General features: G+C 44.1%; 1 protein-coding gene across 17 annotated transcripts in view; it reads right to left on the bottom strand.

The window, feature by feature from the left end:
• The window catches only part of LOC109892349 (spermatid perinuclear RNA-binding protein), a 193992-nt gene extending 179753 nt beyond the window's left edge, over nucleotides 1–14239 (bottom strand). For 7 of the 17 annotated variants that reach the window (XM_031826224.1, XM_031826229.1, XM_031826234.1 and 4 more), the window contains exon 1: nucleotides 13155–13309. The gene's annotated coding sequence lies outside the window, so the exon portion shown is untranslated. Of the gene's footprint in view, nucleotides 1–13154; nucleotides 13321–14116 lie in introns of those variants that run through there. The other 10 variants (XM_031826218.1, XM_031826221.1, XM_031826220.1 and 7 more) reach the window with 7 other exon arrangements.
• Between the last annotated feature and the right edge of the window lie 7725 nt (nucleotides 14240–21964).

Raw genomic sequence — 21964 nt, 5'->3', positions numbered from 1 at the left:
ATCTCCCATATGTGTGTGTGTGTGTGTGTGTGTGTGTGTGTGTGTGTGCTGTGTGTAGTGTGTGTGTGTGTGTGTGTGTAGTGTAGTGTAGTGTAGTGTGTGTACGCCAGTACGTGTTATGACCTCCCATGGTCCATCTTCTCCACTCTACCTTGTACAGGATGCCTTACATGGCCATTCCTATCCATGCCTCACTCTGCCTGGTTAAGCTCCAGTTTCTGACTGCTGTAGCATATCTGTGTCCCAAATGGCAACCAATCCGACACATAGTGCACTACACTTGCCCAGGTCCATGTCAAAAGTAGTGCACTATATCGGGAGCCATTTGGGAAGAACATGTGTATATATTTTTTGTTTATTTAACCAGGTAAGTTGACTGAGAACACGTTCTCATGTACAGCAACGACCTGGGGAATAGTTACAGGGGGATGAATGAGCCAATTGGAAGCTGGGGATGATTAGGTGACCGTGATGGTTTGATGGCCAGAATGGGAATTTAGCCAGGACACCGGGGTTAACACCCCTACTCTTACGATAAGTGCCATGGGATCTTTTAGTGACCACAGAGAGTCAGGACACCCGTTTAACATCCCATCTGAAAGACAGCACCCTACCCAGGGCAATGTCCCCATTCACTGCCCTGGGGAATTGGGAGAAAAAAAATTAGACCAAAGGAAAGAGTGCCTCCTACTGGCCCTCCAACACAACTTCCAGCAGCATCTGGCCTCTCATCCAGGACCAACCCTGCTTAGCTTCAGAGGGAAGTCAGCAGTGGGTTGCAGGGTGGTATGCTGCTGGCAGGGTGGTATGCTGCTGGCAGGGTGGTATGCTGCTGGCAGGGTGGTATACTACTGGCAGGGTGGTATACTACTGGCAGGGTGGTATACTACTGGCAGGGTGGTATACTGCTGGCAGGGTGGTATACTGCTGGCAGGGTGGTATACTGCTGGCAGGGTGGTATACTGCTGGCAGGGTGGTATACTGCTGGCAGGGTGGTATACTGCTGGCAGGGTGGTATACTGTTGGCAGGGTGGTATACTGCTGGCAACTCCGTTTCCACTGCCTTACTGTGTGGCTCTGCTCAGCACTCTGCTCACTACTGTCAGCTTCTCCCACTATTATACAACCCATTTACAGCATCACAGAACAGAAGCTTTGTTTCCACTGGCCTCACACGCAGACATAGGCATGCATGGGCAAAAACACACACACACACACACACACACAGTATGCAAACGTGTGTTAGTGCTACAGCGATAGGTGAAGGCTATCAGCTGATGTCTGTTACCATGTCCTTACCTACTTATTAATGTAAAGGGTTTTATTGATTTACGCAGATCCCAACAGCACACATGAATTTAATATTTCTCTAAATCCAGTTGGCTGGACCACTGGAGGTTTAGTACAATAACCTAGAATTGGCCCAAACCCTGCTGGCTACCAACTGTCCAATAAACAGAATATGGAAATGTGCAGAAAGCAGAATTTGCGTCGGAGATTCTTCAGGCACGTGCGCACAAACAAACACCAGGGTTTCTTTTACCCAGTAATTGCTGACTTTTGATGGAAAAGACGATAAATAAAATTGTCCGGGAGAAGAAAAAGATCCCATTTCAAAATAAATGTCACAACTTCCGACGAAGTTGGTGCCTCTCCTTGTTTGGGCGGCGTTCGACGTCACCGGTTTTCTAGCCGCCATTTCATTGTCCATTTGTTTTGTCTTTATTGTACACACCTGGTTTCCACTACATTATTATTTATTCCCTATTTAACCCTCTGGTTCCCACATGGTTTTGTACGTGTTTGTTCTGTGTTTAGCAGTCGCTACTATTTTGTGAGCTGGATTGTTTTCCCTGCGTGGAATTTATTTTGTCGTCGTCTTGAGTAAAAGTCTGTTATTACTCATCCTCTGTGTCCTGCGCCTGACTCCGTCCCACCTGCTGCACATCGACCCTTGACAATAAAACTGTTTTGCCCATTCATTGATACCAGTATATGGTTGATGTATACTGCCCCCAGGTCTGCTCCCAGATGGTGAAGGTAGGAAACACCTCCACTTTGCTGATCCTCAACACAGGGGCCCCACAAGGATGTGTGCTCAGCCCCCTCCTGTGCTCCATGACTGCGTGGCCACGCACGCCTCCAACTCAATCATCAAGTTTGCAGACGACACAACAGTAGTAGGCTTGATGACCAACAAGACAGCCTACAGAGAGGAGGCGAGGGCCCTGGTGGAGTGGTGCCCAGAAAATAACCTCTCCCTCAATGTCAACAAAAACTAATGAGATGATGGTGGACTTCAGGAAACAGCAGAGGGAGCACCCCCCTATCCACAGACGGGACTGCAGTGGAGAAGGCGAAAGATTAGTTCCTCGGCGTACACATCACTGACAATCTGAAATGGTCCACCCACACAGACAGTGTGGTGAAGAAGGCGCAACAGCACCTCTTCAACCTCAGGAGGCTGAAGAAATTTGGCTCTGTCCCTAACACGGAACCAAAACAGTCTGCGCACGTGCTCCATCGTGCACAAATTTATTTTGTCCCCCCACACCAAACACAACACGCAGGTTAAAATATCAAAACAAACTCTGAACCAACTACATTAATTCGGGAGCAGGTTGAAAAGCATTAAGCATGTATGGCAATGTAGCTAGCTAGCTTGCACATGCTTGCTAATTTGTCCTATTTAGCTAGCTTGCTGTTGCGAGCTAATTTGTCCTGGGATATAAACATTGAGTTGTTATTTTACCTGAAATGCACAAGGTCCTCTACTCCGACAATTAATCCACACATAAAACGGTCAACCGAATCGTTTCTAGTCATCTCTCCTCCTTCCAGGCTTTTTCATCTTTGAACTTATATGGTGATTGGCATCTAAACTTTCATAGTATTACCACGGCGACCGGCAAAACAGTTAAGTCTTTCAATCACCCACGTAGGTATAACCAATGAGGAGATGGCAGAAATAGGAATGACTTCTATTTTAGCCCTTGGCAACGCAGACGCTCGTTGGCGCGCGCCAGCAGCGTGGGTGCAATAATTTAATAACAACAAAATGTATTTTGCAACACTTGCCTTGACGTGTCCGTTTTGGTCAGCATGTAAGACCCTCACAAACTTTTACAGATGCACAAATGAGAGCATCCTGACGGGCTGTATCACTGTCTGGTATGGCAACTGCACCCCCGGCAACCGCAGGGCTCTCCAGAGGGTGGTGCAGTCTGCCCAACGCATCACCGGGGGCACACCTAGAGACTGAAAAAACGCTTCTATCTCAAGGCCATCAGACTGTTAAATAGCCATGACTATCCAGCTACCACCCAGTTACTCAACCCTGCACCTTAGAGGCTGCTGCCCTATATACATAGACTTGAATCACTGTCCACTTTAATAATGAAACACTAGTCACTTTAATAATGTTTACATACTGCTTTGCTCATCTCATATGTATATACTATTCTATTCTGCTGTATTTTAGTCTATGCCACTCCAACATTGCTCGATCTAATATTGATATATTTCTTAACATGTGATTTAATTTTGTGAAACTTGAACATTTGACCTACCTTCCATCAAAGCAGCCTAGCCTAAATCCATTTCTATAAATGTGGTGGAAATTATTTTATAAAGACTTCCATATGCATTGAAATAAGTAGCCTATTTCTCTCCTGTTGTATTGGTTTTCAAATCAACTTTATTTCATTGTCCAGTAGCCAAAGGCATAATCCTAGTCATATTAGCAACCCATGCTAGTTGTCGACAATCCTAGTCATATTAGCAACCCATGCTAGTTGTCGACAATCCTAGTCATATTAGCAACCCATGCTAGTTGTCGACAATCCTAGTCATATTAGCAACCCATGCTAGTTGTCGACAATCCTAGTCATATTAGCAACCCATGCTAGTTGTCGACAATCCTAGTCATATTAGCAACCCATGCTAGTTGTCGACAATCCTAGTCATATTAGCAACCCATGCTAGTTGTCGACAATCCTAGTCATATTAGCAACCCATGCTAGTTGTCGACAATCCTAGTCATATTAGCAACCCATGCTAGTTGTCGACAATCCTAGTCATATTAGCAACCCATGCTAATTGTTGCATCTTTAGATCTCCCATCAATTGATATTTTCATCTGTCACATGAACCAGCTTGCGTGTGCGGTGTAAGAGAAAAAAACATTAAAGAAGAAAGAGCTAAACTATGATATCATCACATTATAAGCGCAGCAATGCGCAAAAGGCAGTAGGCTACGCGCAAATGTTCGTTCCGTAATGCAATTTGCGGGAAAACACTGTTGTCTAAAGGGCACTGCACATGTGAGCTGTTTCATGTGACAGAGATGAAAATATCAGTTAGAAATTTAGGAGAGGAGATATAATAGGCTACTTTATGTATTTATGTATTAAAAAAATTTAGGTTTAAAACAATTACGTTTATGTTTTCAAAATGAATATGGCCTCCAGTTCATTGCAAAGTGGTGTGTGACGTGCTGATGAAGCCTGTTTTCAGTTGTCTTTTGATGGGAACTCGGAACACTGAATTATGCAAATGAACCTATAGACCAATAAGCATGACCAGTCAAATACATTTACATCGACTGGTATTTCCATCAAAGAAAAGGCTAAAATGCATTATTTCACAATGACTTTTTTTTGTTCTTTTTACTTATTGGATTCTTTGGGGGGGCGGCAATTACCGGTTAACGGGGTCCTGTAAATTAAAATGCTGCTGGTCAAATGTCTGGCGCCACATTTTCCTAACGGAAACCCTGACACACAAGCGCACACACACAGCCTCAGGGAGGATACTGACCTGGCCTTCAGCTCTTAAAAGAGCTGTTTAGAATCTTCCTGCTCTTAGCAATAAAAAGGGCCAGCCTGGCTAAAACCTGCTGACTCAGTGATGCTCTCTCTCTTAACCTCACAAACAGACACGCCTATTCTCCAGCCTTCACTTCACTCTTCTCCATCTGACTGCATCCATACACAACAGAAGAAAAAAAATTGTGTCATGCAAAAAAAATACAACAAACAATATAACGTCTGATCTTCCCGACTGGCCAGAGAACAATGGCTACGATGCTTTTCAGTTTCAGACAGTTTCTGCTGACCAACCTCAGGAGAGAAAGAAGAAGCAGACAGACCTTAACTGCCATGGCCTGGACACTGACAGAGGGAAAAAGCTCATATTCACTCCCGCCTCACATTTCCTATCACCTCTGCATGGAATGCAGGAATAGATCCAATCAGTAGGAAGGAGAAGACACGGAGCAAGTGTGAGAGATGCAGAGAGAGAGGGAAGGAAAAGGGAGAAAGAGAAGAGAGGGGGGTGGGAGATTGAGAGAAGAGAGGGAGAGAGACGCAGAGAAAGAGGGAGAGAGACGCAGAGAGAGAGAGAGAGACGCAGAGAGAGAGAGAGAGAGAGAGAGAGAGAGAGAGAGAGAGAGAGAGAGAGAGAGAGGCAGAGAGAGAGAGGCAGAGAGAGACGCAGAGAGAGAGAGAGGCAGAGAGAGAGACGCAGAGAGAGAGGCGCAGAGAGAGAGGCAGAGAGAGAGGCAGAGAGAGAGGCAGAGAGAGAGGCAGAGAGAGAGGCAGAGAGAGAGGCAGAGAGAGAGGCAGAGAGAGAGGCAGAGAGAGAGGCAGAGAGAGAGGCAGAGAGAGAGGCAGAGAGAGAGAGATGGGTGAGAGAGTAGGGAGAAGGAGAAGAGAGAAAGAGAGAGAAGGGAGAGAGCGAGAAGAGAGTGAAGGTAGGAGAGAGTAGAGAGTGACAGAAGGGAGAGAGCGAGCGAACGAGCGAGACAGAAAAGTATATCCAATGTATGACCACATTAGAGATAATTGCCACAGATCTGCAAGCACAGCAGCTAAATTTGTGGGCCGTTGTCATGAGAAAAGGGCAGCAAGTGGAGCACAGACAACATTGTAAATACAACATATTAGTGATGCACCGATGACATTTTTGGCCGATACCGATATTTTCCTTGACAAAAAACCTGATACCGATAACCAATATTTAACACTTTAGCAGTCTTTTAAGCATTCTAGTACAAGTAAATATTTAACACACACACACATGGACGCAGCGGTCTAATGCACAGCATCTCAGTGCAAGCGGCGTCACTACAGTCCCTGGTTCGAATCCAGGCTGTATCACATCCGACCATGATTGGGAGTCCCATAGGGCGGCGCACAATTGGCCCGGCGTTGTCCAGGCCATCATTATAAATAAGAATTTGTTCTTAACGGGCTTGCCTAGTTAAATAAAAGTTATATACACACACTGACCAAAAAGTTATTTTGTTGGCATTTACGTATGTCCCCATTACCAGTAAAACATCATCAAAACCTATTTCTTTCAAAAACCCACTTGCTGTGCTGTGTCGTTGTTCAGTCGCTTCATTCTCAACCAGGACTTCTATGGAACACAGTCTGGGTCTTTGTGTGTCAAAAAAGATACACGTCAAGTAACACTATTTGATGTGTCAAATAACATAATCTATTTCAGTAGCTACATTTAGCTAGCTAACTATATAGCTAGGTGTCATCATCTAAAATAACCCTCATTTATAAGACCTTTCTTATTTGATTAATGGTGGTCAGGACCATCTATGTGAAGATAGCCACAATAAGGATTAGCCACAATAAGGATTAGCCACAATTGTGGACTTTGCAGTTAGCCTTCAAAATACTATTTGTATTAATCTGCATCACTGTCAATGACACTTTTATTTTGATGGAAAACTGCAAATTCCACTATTGTGCCTAATTCTTATTGTGGCTAGCGTCAGAACACATAACCCTCTTCGGTCGAGCCTCAGTAGCCAGATGAAGCTAGCTGGCTGCTTATAACATTAGCTTTTGGGCAACAGGGTTAAGTAGCTATTTATTTTCTTGAACTGAAGTTCAATTTCAATAGGAGAACAAGTGGCAACCTAGCTAATACTTACTCACAAGGATTCCTAAATCATTGCTAAGAATAATGAAAATGACTGCAGTTTCTACTGGTCATTGTTTTCAGGCTGGTTGTATTGGTGCTAGCTAGATACCAAGATAAAGCTAACTACCCCAGAAGTTGCGGTCGAACAAATGATGCTTTATTACCTACGCGGTATTGTAAACACATCGTTCGTGTCTGGGGTTTGCTTGTTTGCAGAATTTTATGTACAGCTTTGACAGTGCTACTGTATCTTTTAGGACACGCAAAGCCCCAAACGGCATTACATAGTATGTATGTCGTGAAGCTAATAGCAGTGATGCTATTACTGTGTAACTTTGGTCGGGCAACATCTGAAACATAGCGCACTTGGTAGTGTGTACCGGTGCTCGACCAGTCGGCGAAAGCCAACTTCACCCACGACAGAGAACGGTTGATTGTCAAGGGCTATGAATTCCATTATCTTGGTGTTAATGGATTTCGCCTTTGAGTTGTCTCACTGAAATAATTTTACTCTTTCAAATGACTGCTGGACGTGTTGACTGCTCGATCCACACAGCAGACATTGTGGGCTAGGTGAGGAATGCTGTGTTGCACGTGTAGCGCAACATTTGAAGTGGCGTTATTACGTCACGTACCTACATTATATAGGTATACACAGCATCTGTTTTTAACATCACCGTTAAACTAGACATCGGTCGATACCGATGTTGGCATTTTTAGCTAATATCGTCTGATTCCGATATGTTCACCAATATATCGTGCGTATCCTACACCTATATTTATCTGTTTATTTATTTTCCCATTTATACTTCAGCTATTTGCACACTGTACATAGCCAATAATATAACATTTGAAATGTCTATATTCTTTTAAAACTTCTGTGAGTGTAATGTTTACTGATGGTTTATTTCCCTTTTGTTTATTGTCTATATTCCATTTACTTTGGCAATGTAAAAAAATGTCCCATGCCAATAAAGCCCTTTGAATTGAGAGACAGAAGGAAGAGAGAATTGAGAAAGGCCGCCGTAGACAGACCTGGCTCTCAAGAGAAGACAGGCTATGTGCACACTGCCCTCAAAATGAGGTGGAAACTGAGCTGCACTTTCTAACAAATGTATGAGCATATTAGAGACACATATTTCCCTCCAATTGCACAGACCCACATACCCAATTTTGATAAAATCCCATATCTTTTGGATGAAATACCAGTGTGCCATCACAACAGCAAGATTTGTGACCTGTTCCCACAAGAAAATGGCAACCAGTGAAGAACAAACACCATTGTAAATTCAACCCATATTTATGTTTATTTACTATCCCTTTTGTACTTTAACTATTTGCAAATTATAAGACATTTGAAATGTCTTTATTCTTTTGGAACGTTTGTAAGTGTAATGTTTGCTGTTAATTTCACTTTTGTTTATTATCTATTTCACTTGCTTCGGTAATGTAAACATATGTTTCCCATGCCCAAAAAGCCCTTCAAATGAAATTGAATTGAGAAAGAGAAGAGAGAGAGACTCACATACAGTGGGGCAAAAAAGTATTTAGTCAGCCACCAATTGTGCAAGTTCTCCCACTTAAAAAGATGAGGCCTGTAATTTTCATCATAGGTACACTTCAACTATGACAGACAAAATGAGGGAAAAAAATCCAGAAAATCACATTGTAGGATTTTTAATTAATTTATTTGCAAATTATGGTGGAAAATAAGTATTTGGTCACCTACAAACAAGCAAGATTTCTGGCTCTCACAGACCTGTATTGTAGACCTGCACCAGGCTGGGAAGACAGAATCTGCAATAGGTAAGCAGCTTGGTTTGAAGAAATCAACTGTCGGAGTAATTATTAGGAAATGGAAGACATACAAGACCACTGATAATCTCCCTAGATCTGGGGCTCCACGCAAGATCTCACCCCGTGGGGTCAAAATGATCACAAGAACAGTGAGCGAAAATCCCAGAACCACACGGGGGGACCTAGTGAATGACCTGCAGAGAGCTGGGACCAAAGTAACAAAGCCTACCATCAGTAACACACTACGCCACCAGGGACTCAAATCCTGCAGTGCCAGACATGGCCCGTCTGATGTTTGCTAGAGAGCATTTGGATGATCCAGAAGAAGATTGGGAGAATGTCGTATGGTCAGATGAAACCAAAATATAACTTTTTGGTAAAAACTCAACTCGTCGTGTTTGGAGGACAAAGAATGCTGAGTTGCATCCAAAGAACACCATACCTACTGTGAAGCATGGTGGTGGAAACATCATGCTTTGGGGCTGTTTTTCTGCAAAGGGACCAGGACGACTGATCCGTGTAAAGGAAAGAATGAATGGGGCCATGTATCGTGAAATTTTGAGTGAAAACCTCCTTCCATCAGCAAGGGCATTGAAGATGAAACGTGGCTTGGTCTTTCAGCATGACAATGATCCCAAACACACCACCCGGGCAACGAAGGAGTGGCTTCGTAAGAAGCATTTCAAGGTCCTGGAGTGGCCTAGCCAGTCTCCAGATCTCAACCCCATAGAAAATCTTTGGAGGGAGTTGAAAGTCCGTGTTACCCAGCAACAGCCCCAAAACATCACTGCTCTAGAGGAGATCTGCATGGAGGAATGGGCCAAAATACCAGCAACAGTGTGTGAAAACCTTGTGAAGACCTACAGAAAAGGTTTGACCTCTGTCATTGCCAACAAAGGGTATATAACAAAGTATTGAGATAAACTTTTGTTAGCCTACATCACCACCCTGGATGGTTCCGACCTAGAATATGTGGACGTCTATAAGTACCTAGGTGTCTGGCTAGACTGCAAACTCTCCTTCCAGACTCATATCAAACATCTCCAATCGAAAATCAAATCAAGAGTCGGCTTTCTATTCCGCAACAAAGCCTCCTTCACTCAAGCCGCCAAGCTTACCCTAGTAAAACTGACTATCCTACCGATCCTCGACTTCGGCGATGTCATCTACAAAATGGCTTCCAACACTCTACTCAGCAAACTGGATGCAGTCTATCACAGTGCCATCCGTTTTGTCACTAAAGCACCTTATACTACCCACCACTGCGACTTGTATGCTCTAGTCGGCTGGCCCTCACTACATATTCGTCGCCAGACCCACTGGCTCCAGGTCATCTACAAGTCTATGCTAGGTAAAGCTCCGCCTTATCTCAGCTCACTGGTCACGATGGCAACACCCATCCGTAGCACGCGCTCCAGCAGGTGTATCTCACTGATCATCCCTAAAGCCAACACCTCATTTGGCCGCCTTTCGTTCCAGTACTCTGCTGCCTGTGACTGGAACGAATTGCAAAAATCGCTGAAGTTGGAGACTTTTATCTCCCTCACCAACTTCAAACATCAGCTATCTGAGCAGCTAACCGATCGCTGCAGCTGTACATAGTCTATTGGTAAATAGCCCACCCTTTTCACCTACCTCATCCCCGTACTGTTTTTATTTATTTACTTTTCTGCTCTTCTGCACACCAATATCTCTACCTGTACATGACCATCTGATCTTTTATCACTCCAGTGTTAATCTGCAAAATTGTAATTATTTGCCTACCTCCTCATGCCTTTTGCACACATTGTATATAGACCCCCCCTTCGTTTTCTACTGTGTTATTGACTTGTTAATTGTTTACTCCATGTGTAACTCTTTGTTGTATGCTCACACTGCTATGCTTTATCTTGGCCAGGTCGCAGTTGCAAATGAGAACTTGTTCTCAACTAGCCTACCTGGTTAAATAAAGGTGAAATAAAAAAAAATTTAAAAAAATTGACCAAATACTTTATTTTCCACCATAATTTGCAAATTAATTAATAAAAAATCCTATAATGTGATTTTCTGGAGAAAAAACATCTCCTTTTGTCTGTCATAGTTGAAGTATACCTATGATGAAAATTACAGGCCTCTCTCATCTTTTTAAGTGGGAGAACTTGCACAATTGGTGGCTGACTAAATACTTTTTTCCCCCACTGTACATCTCAGTCACATCAAGAGTGACTGAGGAAAATGATCCCTTTCCATCTATTAGGCAAACCTGGCATACAGAACACATACAGTATGCCTACAAACAAACACAAGGCTGAGTTCTCCATAGTAAAAACTGCTTTTAAAGTCTAAATGTGTGTGTGTGTGTGTGTGTGTGTGTGTGTGTGTGTGTGTGTGTGTGTGTGTCCCATAAATCACATTGACTCCAACATCTAGTCCAGGGTCAACATAAATTATATTAATGGAAGATAAGCCAATACCAAGAGTCATCCAATCACCTCTCTGTATCCACGGCAATGACAACTGAAACTGTATGGTGCTGTACTCCCCTTTTAATAATGACAACTGAAACTGTATGGTGCTGTATAAGAGAGGAGGGCTGCTGTATATGAGAGGAGTGCTGCTGTACTGCCCTTTTAATAATGACAACTGCTGTTTATTGAGCTCATAGGATGGGTAAACAGTTACACACTGTATATCTAAATTCTATGAGTGTCTTCACATTTTCTCTGACTCCATTTATCAAGCCCGCGGGAGTCCATAGTGGAGTACAGTTACATTATGTGGTGATTGTGAACTGGAAAACAGGGTGTTCTCTATTCTAACTGTGCAGTGAATTCACACATTTTTCTGACCACAGCTTCCTCTTCACCAACAGAAATAACATAAAAACTTGGTTGCATTCAAGATAAAGGTATTTTTATGCGTCTGGTCACTGTAATTTTCTCTCGTAAACATAACATTCCCCAAGTGAGAACCACTTGGCCAGAAATCTCTGCAGTGTATGCACTAAGCATCATACACACATCCCACGGGGCACTCAATAGGAGAAAACAAAAAGGCCATGGAGTCATCCGAGTGGCAGTAAATGTGACAGAGGGTCTTTCTAAAGTGACAAAGCTCTGAACTTTAACCTTTACCCCATGGGAACACACCATCTCACGCTCTATTCAGATGGCCATTGGAGTCAACTCCAGCACCAAAACCTGCTCATTTGTGACACTTGAAAAAGCAGGTAGGTTGGAAGAAGCTACATGTAAGCATATTGCCCAATATTTCAAATCTGTCATTCTGTACCTTTACATAACAAATTCAATCAGATTCAATAAAAATAAAAAACATTTTGGCACCACACATCTATGCCCACAAACTATTTGCTATTTCTGCCAGCAAAAAGAGCCATTTCGAGCCATATGCGGAGCATTACGCTAAACTCACACTCGCTTGCTTACACACACACCACACACACACACACAGACACACACAGCAATGAGGAAGAGATGAGAGGGACACAAACCTCAATGAGGAAATAAGCCCCAGTGTTTTTCTCTTTGTTCCCAGACACTCATGTTGGAGTTTCACAGAGAACATGGCAATGAAACTGTAAAACCATGACAATAAAGCAACATACTAGTTTGTTTACTTTAGACCTCGATTTGTTTACTCGAGTATTGCTTACAGACATCAGAAAGAGCGCAGAGCACAGTCAAAACAGCAAAACCAGAAGTAAAACATTTCAAATACATTTCCCAAGACACGCCAAACACAATGCATTCATTAACAATTTCTAGTACAAATTTTGATAACGATTCATTTAAAATTGTTATATGTTATGAAGCAAATGCTGACAGTTTAGTGTTGATATGATTTAGCCATAGTAGTACTAGCTACTAGCCTAAACACTCCTCTTAATAGCCTATTCACTGCGGAAGTACTGACACCTGCTCCAGTAGGTGATGTTATAACACAGTCTATTGATGGCTACTTTTGTGAGCAAACAAATATTCACATGTATATGAAGTTACTAGTGTCAAAAAGGTGACAAATGGATTAGTCGGTCCTATAGAAATACTCGTCCAAACGGCACAGGTGGTGAAAACATCGACGTATAGCGAGTGAGTATATAATTTGCTTTGGCTAGTTTGCTTGATAGTCAAAAAAGTTATTTGTTCGTTATTTACATTTACCATTAGAGTTGATTAAATTAGCAACAATGTACCAATTCACAAAACAGTATATTTTCCTTAGTTGTCTAGAACAATTACACGGTTGTTACAAAGTTAGCTAGCTACAACAGATACACAGGTCCCGGTGACCCTACACGCCACTCCGTCGAGAGTTCGAGCTTGCTACAGACCGGAGCCCACAACAGCCGCAAGCTGAATGACTACTTTATCCCCGAACAAAACGGGTTCGATGTCAAATATATGCTGACTACTTACGGTTGAAGTGTTACTGAAGTGGGAAAAGATATCCAAACACACGTTGGTTGATAACAGGCACCGTTCTGATCGCTGGTAGGATCAAAAACCAAGTGCCGACGTTCAGCGACAGAGCTCGCACGTTTGACACCAGCACGACCCGCCTGCTCGTTTCTTTCTTGCACGAAATTCAAAGATGAATGGTAACTGCGCATGCGTGGACAGGATCAGTTGATTATGAGCGCTGAGAGAGCGCCAGCACTGGGTATACTGACAGGATGGGTAGACAGTGGCATGGTGCACGGAGATCAAAACATCCAGCTGAACTATATCACAGCCATATAAACTACTAGAAATAACATGTCTATACATTTACTTGGTAAATGTGTAGTAAGAGCTGCACTATTCACATTAACACATAGGATATTGATTAAGACAAACTTAATACGGGGACTTCAATTACTGCCCTGTGGCATTTGTATGGGAACATTCTTTTTTGATAAATAAAAAGTTTATTTTGTGCAAGAAATGTCTCATTTCAGGCTATTTGTGTCTCCATTCAAAATGAGCATTGATTTATTCCAGCCACAGTCTAATAAATAATTTAAGTAGGTTATAGCAGCCTGCCTCGCTGCACCAACAAATAGACTATTCTCACAATAGCAGGGGCGTCAAATTAAATGATAGGATAAAGTTCAATTAGCATACATGAATTCAATGTTTCGGAGAGGGCTCAGAGGTGGGATTACGAGGCTGTGTTAACTATCAATACTTTATGACGCTTGATTGGAGCATAGCAAATCCCACGGTACCGTTGCCTAATAGCCTACAATGCCTGTGCTAGCGGTGTTCGTTCTTTGGATCGGAATTCACTATGCCCGCTTGTAAGCCTAACAAAAATTACAGCGACAACAACCAACCGCTGACCATTCCGACCGCATCCACAAAACGGCAGCATAAATGTGTGATGATAAATCAATTACCGTAATAGCTTGGTTTCAGTCCCCGCCCGGTACCTTTAGCCTACTTCCAGTTAAATGTGCGTTCCCCTGCTCCTCGAGCTGCCTGTCCCCATATCACTCAGACAGCGGCTTTGTTCACGTGGTAATGTGTGCTTTTCCTAATTGGAGGACCAGGACTCGCTGAAACTGCCATTGCCCCCTTCCTCTCCGCACCTGTTCTGCCTAGCAGGACGATTGACGGATGGAAACAGCAAACTCGGTAATAATACCGTTACCAGCTGAGCCTACTGTATAGGAGCCGCTCTATATGAAGGGCTACAGTGAATAGTATGTAACTTGACTTTAGCGCATTGCCTGGTGAAGGAGGAAGCTTGGTGAGGGGGCGAATCGTTTGGGACGCTATAAAAAAAAAAAATCTCACTATCCATGTATATTACTGCGACACTATGACAGAGAAGCCTGCTGTGAGGCCAGGACAAAAGGGATGCTACAGCAACGCTTTTTATGTATAAGGAAACCTATTATGCTCCCACACAAGCACCACTTTTCAAGGTTCATATTACATCAGATATTACACTATATAATATAATGAAATAAACAACCCATAAAAATTACTCCAACCCCCCCACCCCTTCACTCACACACACACACACACACACACACACAGAGAAGGAGACAGAAAGGCTCTTTAAACAGGCTTCTGAGGGACATTTGAGTGTACAGTTGCAGGAGTAGTTACAGGAACCGTTTCACAGCGGGGTGTGACTCTTCAGGCCCCACTTCAGGCATGCAGCACAGCACTCTGGTCTGTCTGGTCTGGTCTCTCCTGTGGAACAGCATACCTAAGATATACACACAGTAGTCTACACACACCCACACACAGGTACAGTGCACACTGTGTCCTTTCTCTTTTACAAAAACATTTGACACGCAATAATTGCACTTTTATTACACAGTAGGCTACACACACACACACAGGCCTACACACACGGACGAGCGCACACACACACACACGGACGAGCGCACACACACACCGGACGAGCGCACACACACACCGGACGAGCGCACACACACACCGGACGAGCGCACACACACACACACACGGACGAGCGCGCGCACACACACACACACACAGACGAGCGCACACACACACCGGACGAGCGCACACACACACACGGACGAGCGTGCGCGCGCACACACGGACGAGCGCACACACACACACACGGCCGAGCGCACACACACACACATGGACGAGGGCACACACACAGACGAGCGCACTCACACACACAGGCCTACACATACGGACAAGCGCACTCACACACACACACACATACACACACACAAACGAGCGCACACACATTTAAAAAAAAATACTTTGCATTCATGTACTTTCTCTTTTACAAAAACATAATTTGCATGCATACCCTTTCCCCTTTCTCTTTTACAAAATCATACTACACACAGAGGCATGTATACTAGTCTAGAACAAGATCATACTTCACATAGAGACATGTATACTAGTCTAGAACAAGATCATACTACACACAGAGGCATGTATACTAGTCTAGAACAAGATCATACTTCACATAGAGACATGTATACTAGTCTAGAACAAGATCATACTACACACAGAGGCATGTATACTAGTCTAGAACAAGATCATACTACACACAGAGACATGTATACTAGTCTAGAACAAGATCATACTACACACAGAGGCATGTATACTAGTCTAGAACAAGATCATACTACACACAGAGACATGTATACTAGTCTAGAACAAGATCATACTACACACAGAGGCATGTATACTAGTCTAGAACAAGATCATACTACACACAGAGACATGTATACTAGTCTAGAACAAGATCATACTACACACAGAGACATGTATACTAGTCTAGAACAAGATCATACTTCACATAGAGACATGTATACTAGTCTAGAACAAAATCATACTACACACAGAGACATGTATACTAGTCTAGAACAAGATCATACTACACACAGAGACATGTATACTAGTCTAGAACAAGATCATACTTCACATAGAGACATGTATACTAGTCTAGAACAAAATCATACTACACACAGAGACATGTATACTAGTCTAGAACAAGATCATACTTCACATAGAGACATGTATACTAGTCTAGAACAAAATCATACTACACACAGAGGCATGTATACTAGTCTAGAACAGTCTGTAACATTTTACACTCAATAACTGCTCTTATATTATCCTCTAATACATATTAACCCACTACTTGTGACCACAGTGTGTTAACATTTGTTTGTAAATTGTAATTTTATTCGGGTACCTTTTCATTTGCCATCTGCAGTACCTGTGGTTCCTAGCCCACGCTGTGGTTGACACGTAGGTCGGTTGGTTAGTCTATTAAAAGAACCCGACGCCAGTAACACTCCTCACCACTCTCCTGCTCCTCTGTCCACCTCCTGTTCACATAGGAAGTGTGTTTCCCAAATAGCACCCAACCCTACACAGTACACTACTTCTGACCAGGGACCATAGGTTGTGCATTATATAGGGAATAATGTGCCATAGAGGACGCAGCCATAGAGGACACAGCCATAGAGGACGCAGCCATAGAGACCGCAGCCATAGAGGACGCAGCCATAGAGGACGCAGCCATAGAGACCGCAGCCATAGAGACCGCAGCCATAGAGACCGCAGCCATAGAGGACACAGCCATAGAGACCGCAGCCATAGAGGACACAGCCATAGAGGACACAGCCATAGAGACTGCAGCCATAGAGGACACAGCCATAGAGACCGCAGCCATAGAGGACACAGCCATAGAGGACACAGCCATAGAGGATGCAGCCATAGAGACCGCAGCCATAGAGACTGCAGCCATAGAGGACACAGCCATAGAGGACACAGCCATAGAGGACACAGCCATAGAGACCGCAGCCATAGAGGACACAGCCATAGAGGACACAGCCATAGAGGACACAGCCATAGAGACTACAGCCATAGAGGACGCAGCCATAGAGACCGCAGCCATAGAGGACACAGCCATAGAGGACACAGCCATAGAGGACACAGCCATAGAGGACGCAGCCATAGAGACCGCAGCCATAGAGACCGCAGCCATAGAGGACACAGCCATAGAGGACACAGCCATAGAGGACGCAGCCATAGAGACCGCAGCCATAGAGGACACAGCCATAGAGGACGCAGCCATAGAGGACGCAGCCATAGAGGACGCAGCCATAGAGGACGCAGCCATAGAGACCCCAGCCATAGAGACCGCGCCATAGAGGACGCAGCCATAGAGGACGCAGCCATAGAGGACGCAGCCATAGAGGACGCAGCCATAGAGGACGCAGCCATAGAGACCGCAGCCATAGAGGACACAGCCATAGAGGACGCAGCCATAGAGACCGCAGCCATAGAGGACACAGCCATAGAGGACGCAGCCATAGAGACTGCAGCCATAGAGACAGCAGCCATAGAGACCGCAGCCATAGAGACCGCAGCCATAGAGGACGCAGCCATAGAGGACGCAGCCATAGAGGACGCAGCCATAGAGGATGCAGCCATAGAGACCGCAGCCATAGAGGACGCAGCCATAGAGGACACAGCCATAGAGGACACAGCCATAGAGGACACAGCCATAGAGACTGCAGCCATAGAGGACACAGCCATAGAGGACACAGCCATAGAGGACACAGCCATAGAGGACACAGCCATAGAGACCGCAGCCATAGAGGACACAGCCATAGAGGACACAGCCATAGAGGACACAGCCATAGAGACTGCAGCCATAGAGGACACAGCCATAGAGGACACAGCCATAGAGACTGCAGCCATAGAGGACACAGCCATAGAGACCGCAGCCATAGAGACCGCAGCCATAGAGACCGCAGCCATAGAGACCGCAGCCATAGAGACCACAGCCATAGAGACCACAGCCATAGAGACCACAGCGGAGCTACAGTCAATGGCTGCTGTACTGTCGGCTGCTGGAAGTATAATTTTAGATTGCATGTGGGCTGCAGATGCTGATCTCAGAGAACCAGGTCTCAGTGAAGAATAATGCTGTCACTGTCTATTCACTACTGTAAATCTATTTCATTTTTGTGTTATTTAAGCTAGAGTTTGTGATACATAGAGCCGTGTAGTTTTTGGCACAAACAGACCCTTTTCCTCCTCAGATTTGGCCAGAATGAGAAGCACATTGAGGAAGGTCTGGCAGTTTTACACAATCAGCTAAACCTTTCGTTTAAGAGAGGAAATTACGTTGCATGAAGAGGCAACAGCTGTGAATGAAAATGACATGTGTTCTTACTGAGACAGATATAACATTTAGGTATCTTGAAACCATGGCTTTTTCTGCTCCCCATTTCTGTATGTTTACATGACACATACAGTATTAACATGTATGTACATTTTGTTTGTATGCCGAAGCATGTTTGGCAGTCAGCTTATGTTTATTTAAGTATTTTTTTGTCCAAATCAAATTTATTCATAAAGCCCTTCGTACATCAGCTGATATCTCAAAGTGCTGTACAGAAACACAGCCTAAAACCCCAAACAGCAAGCAATGCAGGTGTAGAAGCACGGTGGCTAGGAAAAACTCCCTAGAAAGGCCAAAACCTAGGAAGAAACCTAGAGAGGAACCAGGCTATGTGGGGTGGCCAGTCCTCTTCTGGCTGTGCCGGGTGGAGATTGTAACAGAACATGGCCAAGATGTTCAAATGTTCATAAATGACCAGCATGGTCAAATAATAATAATCACAGGCAGAACACAGGCAGAACAGTTGAAACTGGGACAGCAAGGAGTCATCATGTCAGGTAGTCCTGAGGCATGGTCCTAGGGCTCAGGTCCTCCGAGAGAGAGAAAGAAAGAGAGAATTAGAGAGAGCATACTTAAATTCACACAGGACACCGGATAGGACAGGAGAAGTACTCCAGATGTAACAAACTGACCCTAGCCCCCCGACACATAAACTACTGCAGCATAAATACTGGAGGCTGAGACAGGAGGGGTCAGGAGACAGTGTGGCTCCATCCGAGGACACCCCAGGACAGGGCCAAACAGGAAGGATATAACCCCACCCACTTTGCCAAAGCACAGCCCCCTCACCACTAGAGGGATATCTTCAACCACCAACTTACCATCCTGAGTCAAGGCCGAGTATAGCCCACAAAGTTCTCCGCCATGGCACAACCCAAGGGGGGGCGCCAACCCAGACAGGAAGATCACATCAGTGACCCAACCCAGTCAAGTGACGCACCCCTCCTAGGGACGGTATGAAAGAGCCCTAGTAAGCCAGTGACTCAGCCCCTGTAATAGGGTAAGAAGCAGAGAATCCCAGTGGAAAGAGTGAAACCGGCCAGGCAGCGACAGCAAGGGCGGTTCGTTGCTCCAGAGCCTTTCCGTTCACCTTCACACTCCTGGGCCAGACTACACTCAATCATATGACCCACTGAAGAGATGAGTCTTCAGTAAAGACTTAAAGGTTGAGACCGAGTTTGCGTCTCTCACATGGGTAGGCAGACCATTCCATAAAAATTGAGCTCTATAGGAGAAAGCCCTGCCTCCAGCTGTTTGCTTAGAAATTCTAGGGACCACTAGGGGGCCTGCGTCTTGTGACCGTAGCGTACATGTAGGTATGTACGGCAGGACCAAATCAGAGAGATAGGTAGGAGCAAGCCCATGTAATGCTTTGTAGGTTAGCAGTAAAACCTTGAAATCAGCCCTTGCCTTGACAGGAAGCCAGTGTAGTGAGGCTAGCACTGGAGTAATATGATCAAATATTTTGGTCCTAGTCAGGATTCTAGCAGCCGTATTTAGCACTAACTGAAGTTTATTTAGTGCTTTATCCAGGTAGCCGGAAAGTAGAGCATTGCAGTAGTCTAATCTAGAAGTGACAAAAGCATGGATTAATTTTTCTGCATCATTTTTGGACAGAAAGTTTCTGATTTTTGCAATGTTACGTAGATGGAAAAAAGCTGTCCTTGAAGCACTCTTGATATGTTCTTCAAAAGAGAGATCAGGGTCCAGAGTAACGCTGAGGTCTTTCACAGTTTTTTTTGAGACGACTGTACAACCATTAAGATTAATTGTCAGATTCAACAGAAGATCTCTTTTTTTCTTGGGACCTAGAACAAGCATCTCTGTTTTGTCCGAGTTTAAAAGTAGAAAGTTTGCAGCCATCCACTTCCTTATGTCTGAAACACAGGCTTCTAGCGAGGGCAATTTTGGGGCTTCACCATGTTTCATTGAAATGTACAGCTGTGTGTCATCCGCATAGCAGTGAAAGTTAACATTATCTTTTCGAATTACATCCCCAAGAGGTCAAATATATAGTGAAAACAATAGTGGTCCTAAAACGGAACCTTGAGGAACACCGAAATGTACAGTTGATTTGTCAGAGAACAAACCATTCACAGAGACAAACTGATATCTTTCCGACAGATAAGATCTAAACCAGGCCAGAACTTGTCCGTGTAGACCAATTTGGGTTTCCAATCTCTCCAAAAGAATGTGGTGATCGATGGTATCAAAAGCAGCACTAAGGTCTAGGAGCACGAGGACAGATGCAGATAAATGCCATTAAAATGTCATTTACCACCTTCACAAGTGCAGTCTCAGTGCTATGATGGGGTCTAAAACCAGACTGAAGCATTTTGTATACATTGTTTGTCTTCAGGAAGGCAGTGAGTTGCTGCGCAATAGCCTTTTCTAAATTTTTTGAGAGGAATGGATATAGGCCCATAGTTTTTTATATTTTCTGGGTCAAGGTATGCAGCTTGAAGGTTTAGAGGCCATGATTATTTTCATCATTGTGTCAAGAGATATAGTACTAAAACACTCTCTTGATCCTAGGTCCTGGCAGAGTTGTGCAGACTCAGGACAACTGAGCTTTGAAGGAATACGCAGATTTAAAGAGGAGTCCGTAATTTGCTTTCTAATAATCATGATCTTTTCCTCAAAGAAGTTCATGAATTTATCACTGCTGAAGTGAAAGCCATCCTCTCTTGGGGAATGCTGCTTTTTAGTTAGCTTTGCCACAGTATCAAAAAGGAATTTCGGATTGTTCTTATTTTCCTCAATTAAGTTGGAAAAATAGGATGAACGAGCAGCAGTAAGGGCTCTTCGATACTGCGCGGTACTGTCTTTCCGAGCTAGTCGGAAGACTTCCAGTTTCCGTTCCAATTTTCTGGAAGCTTGCTTCAGAGCTCAGGTATTTTCTGTGTACCAGGGAGCTAGTTTCTTATGAGAAATGTTTTTAGTTTTTAGGGGTGCAACTGCATCTAGGGTATTGCGCAAGGTTAAATTGAGTTCCTCAGTTAGGTGGTTAACTGATTTTTGTCCTCTGGCGTCCTTGGGTAGACAGAGGGAATCTGGAAGGACATCAAGGAATCTTTGTGTTGTCTGTGAATTTCTAGCACAACTTTTGATGTTCCTTGGTTGGGGTCTGAGCAGATTATTTATAGCAGTGTTTATAACATGTGATAGGATGTGTTATATACTGTATGTATGTCAACTGGACATGTATGTTAACTAGGGCTGTCAAACAATTAAAACTCTTCTTCAAGTTAATCACAGGATTTGCTGTGACTAATCACGATTAATCACAAATTCAGAATTTGCTCAAATTGAGCTGTAATTTAGGCCTCCCGGGTGGCGCAGTGGTTAAGGGCGCTGTACAGCAGCGCCAGCTGTGCCATCAGAGACTCTGGGTTTGCGCCCAGGCTCTGTCGTAACCGGCCGCGACCGGGAGGTCCATGGGGCGACGCACAATTGGCCTAGCGTCGTCCGGGTTAGGGAGGGCTTGGTCGGTAGGGATGTCCTTGTCTCATCGCGCACCAGCGACTCCTGTGGCGGGCCGGAC

The sequence above is a fragment of the Oncorhynchus kisutch genome, linkage group LG6 (assembly GCF_002021735.2).
Source record: "Oncorhynchus kisutch isolate 150728-3 linkage group LG6, Okis_V2, whole genome shotgun sequence".
Lineage (NCBI taxonomy): Eukaryota > Metazoa > Chordata > Actinopteri > Salmoniformes > Salmonidae > Oncorhynchus > Oncorhynchus kisutch.
Note: the sequence above shows the minus strand (reverse complement) of the source record. Positions and strands in the feature narration are given on the sequence as shown.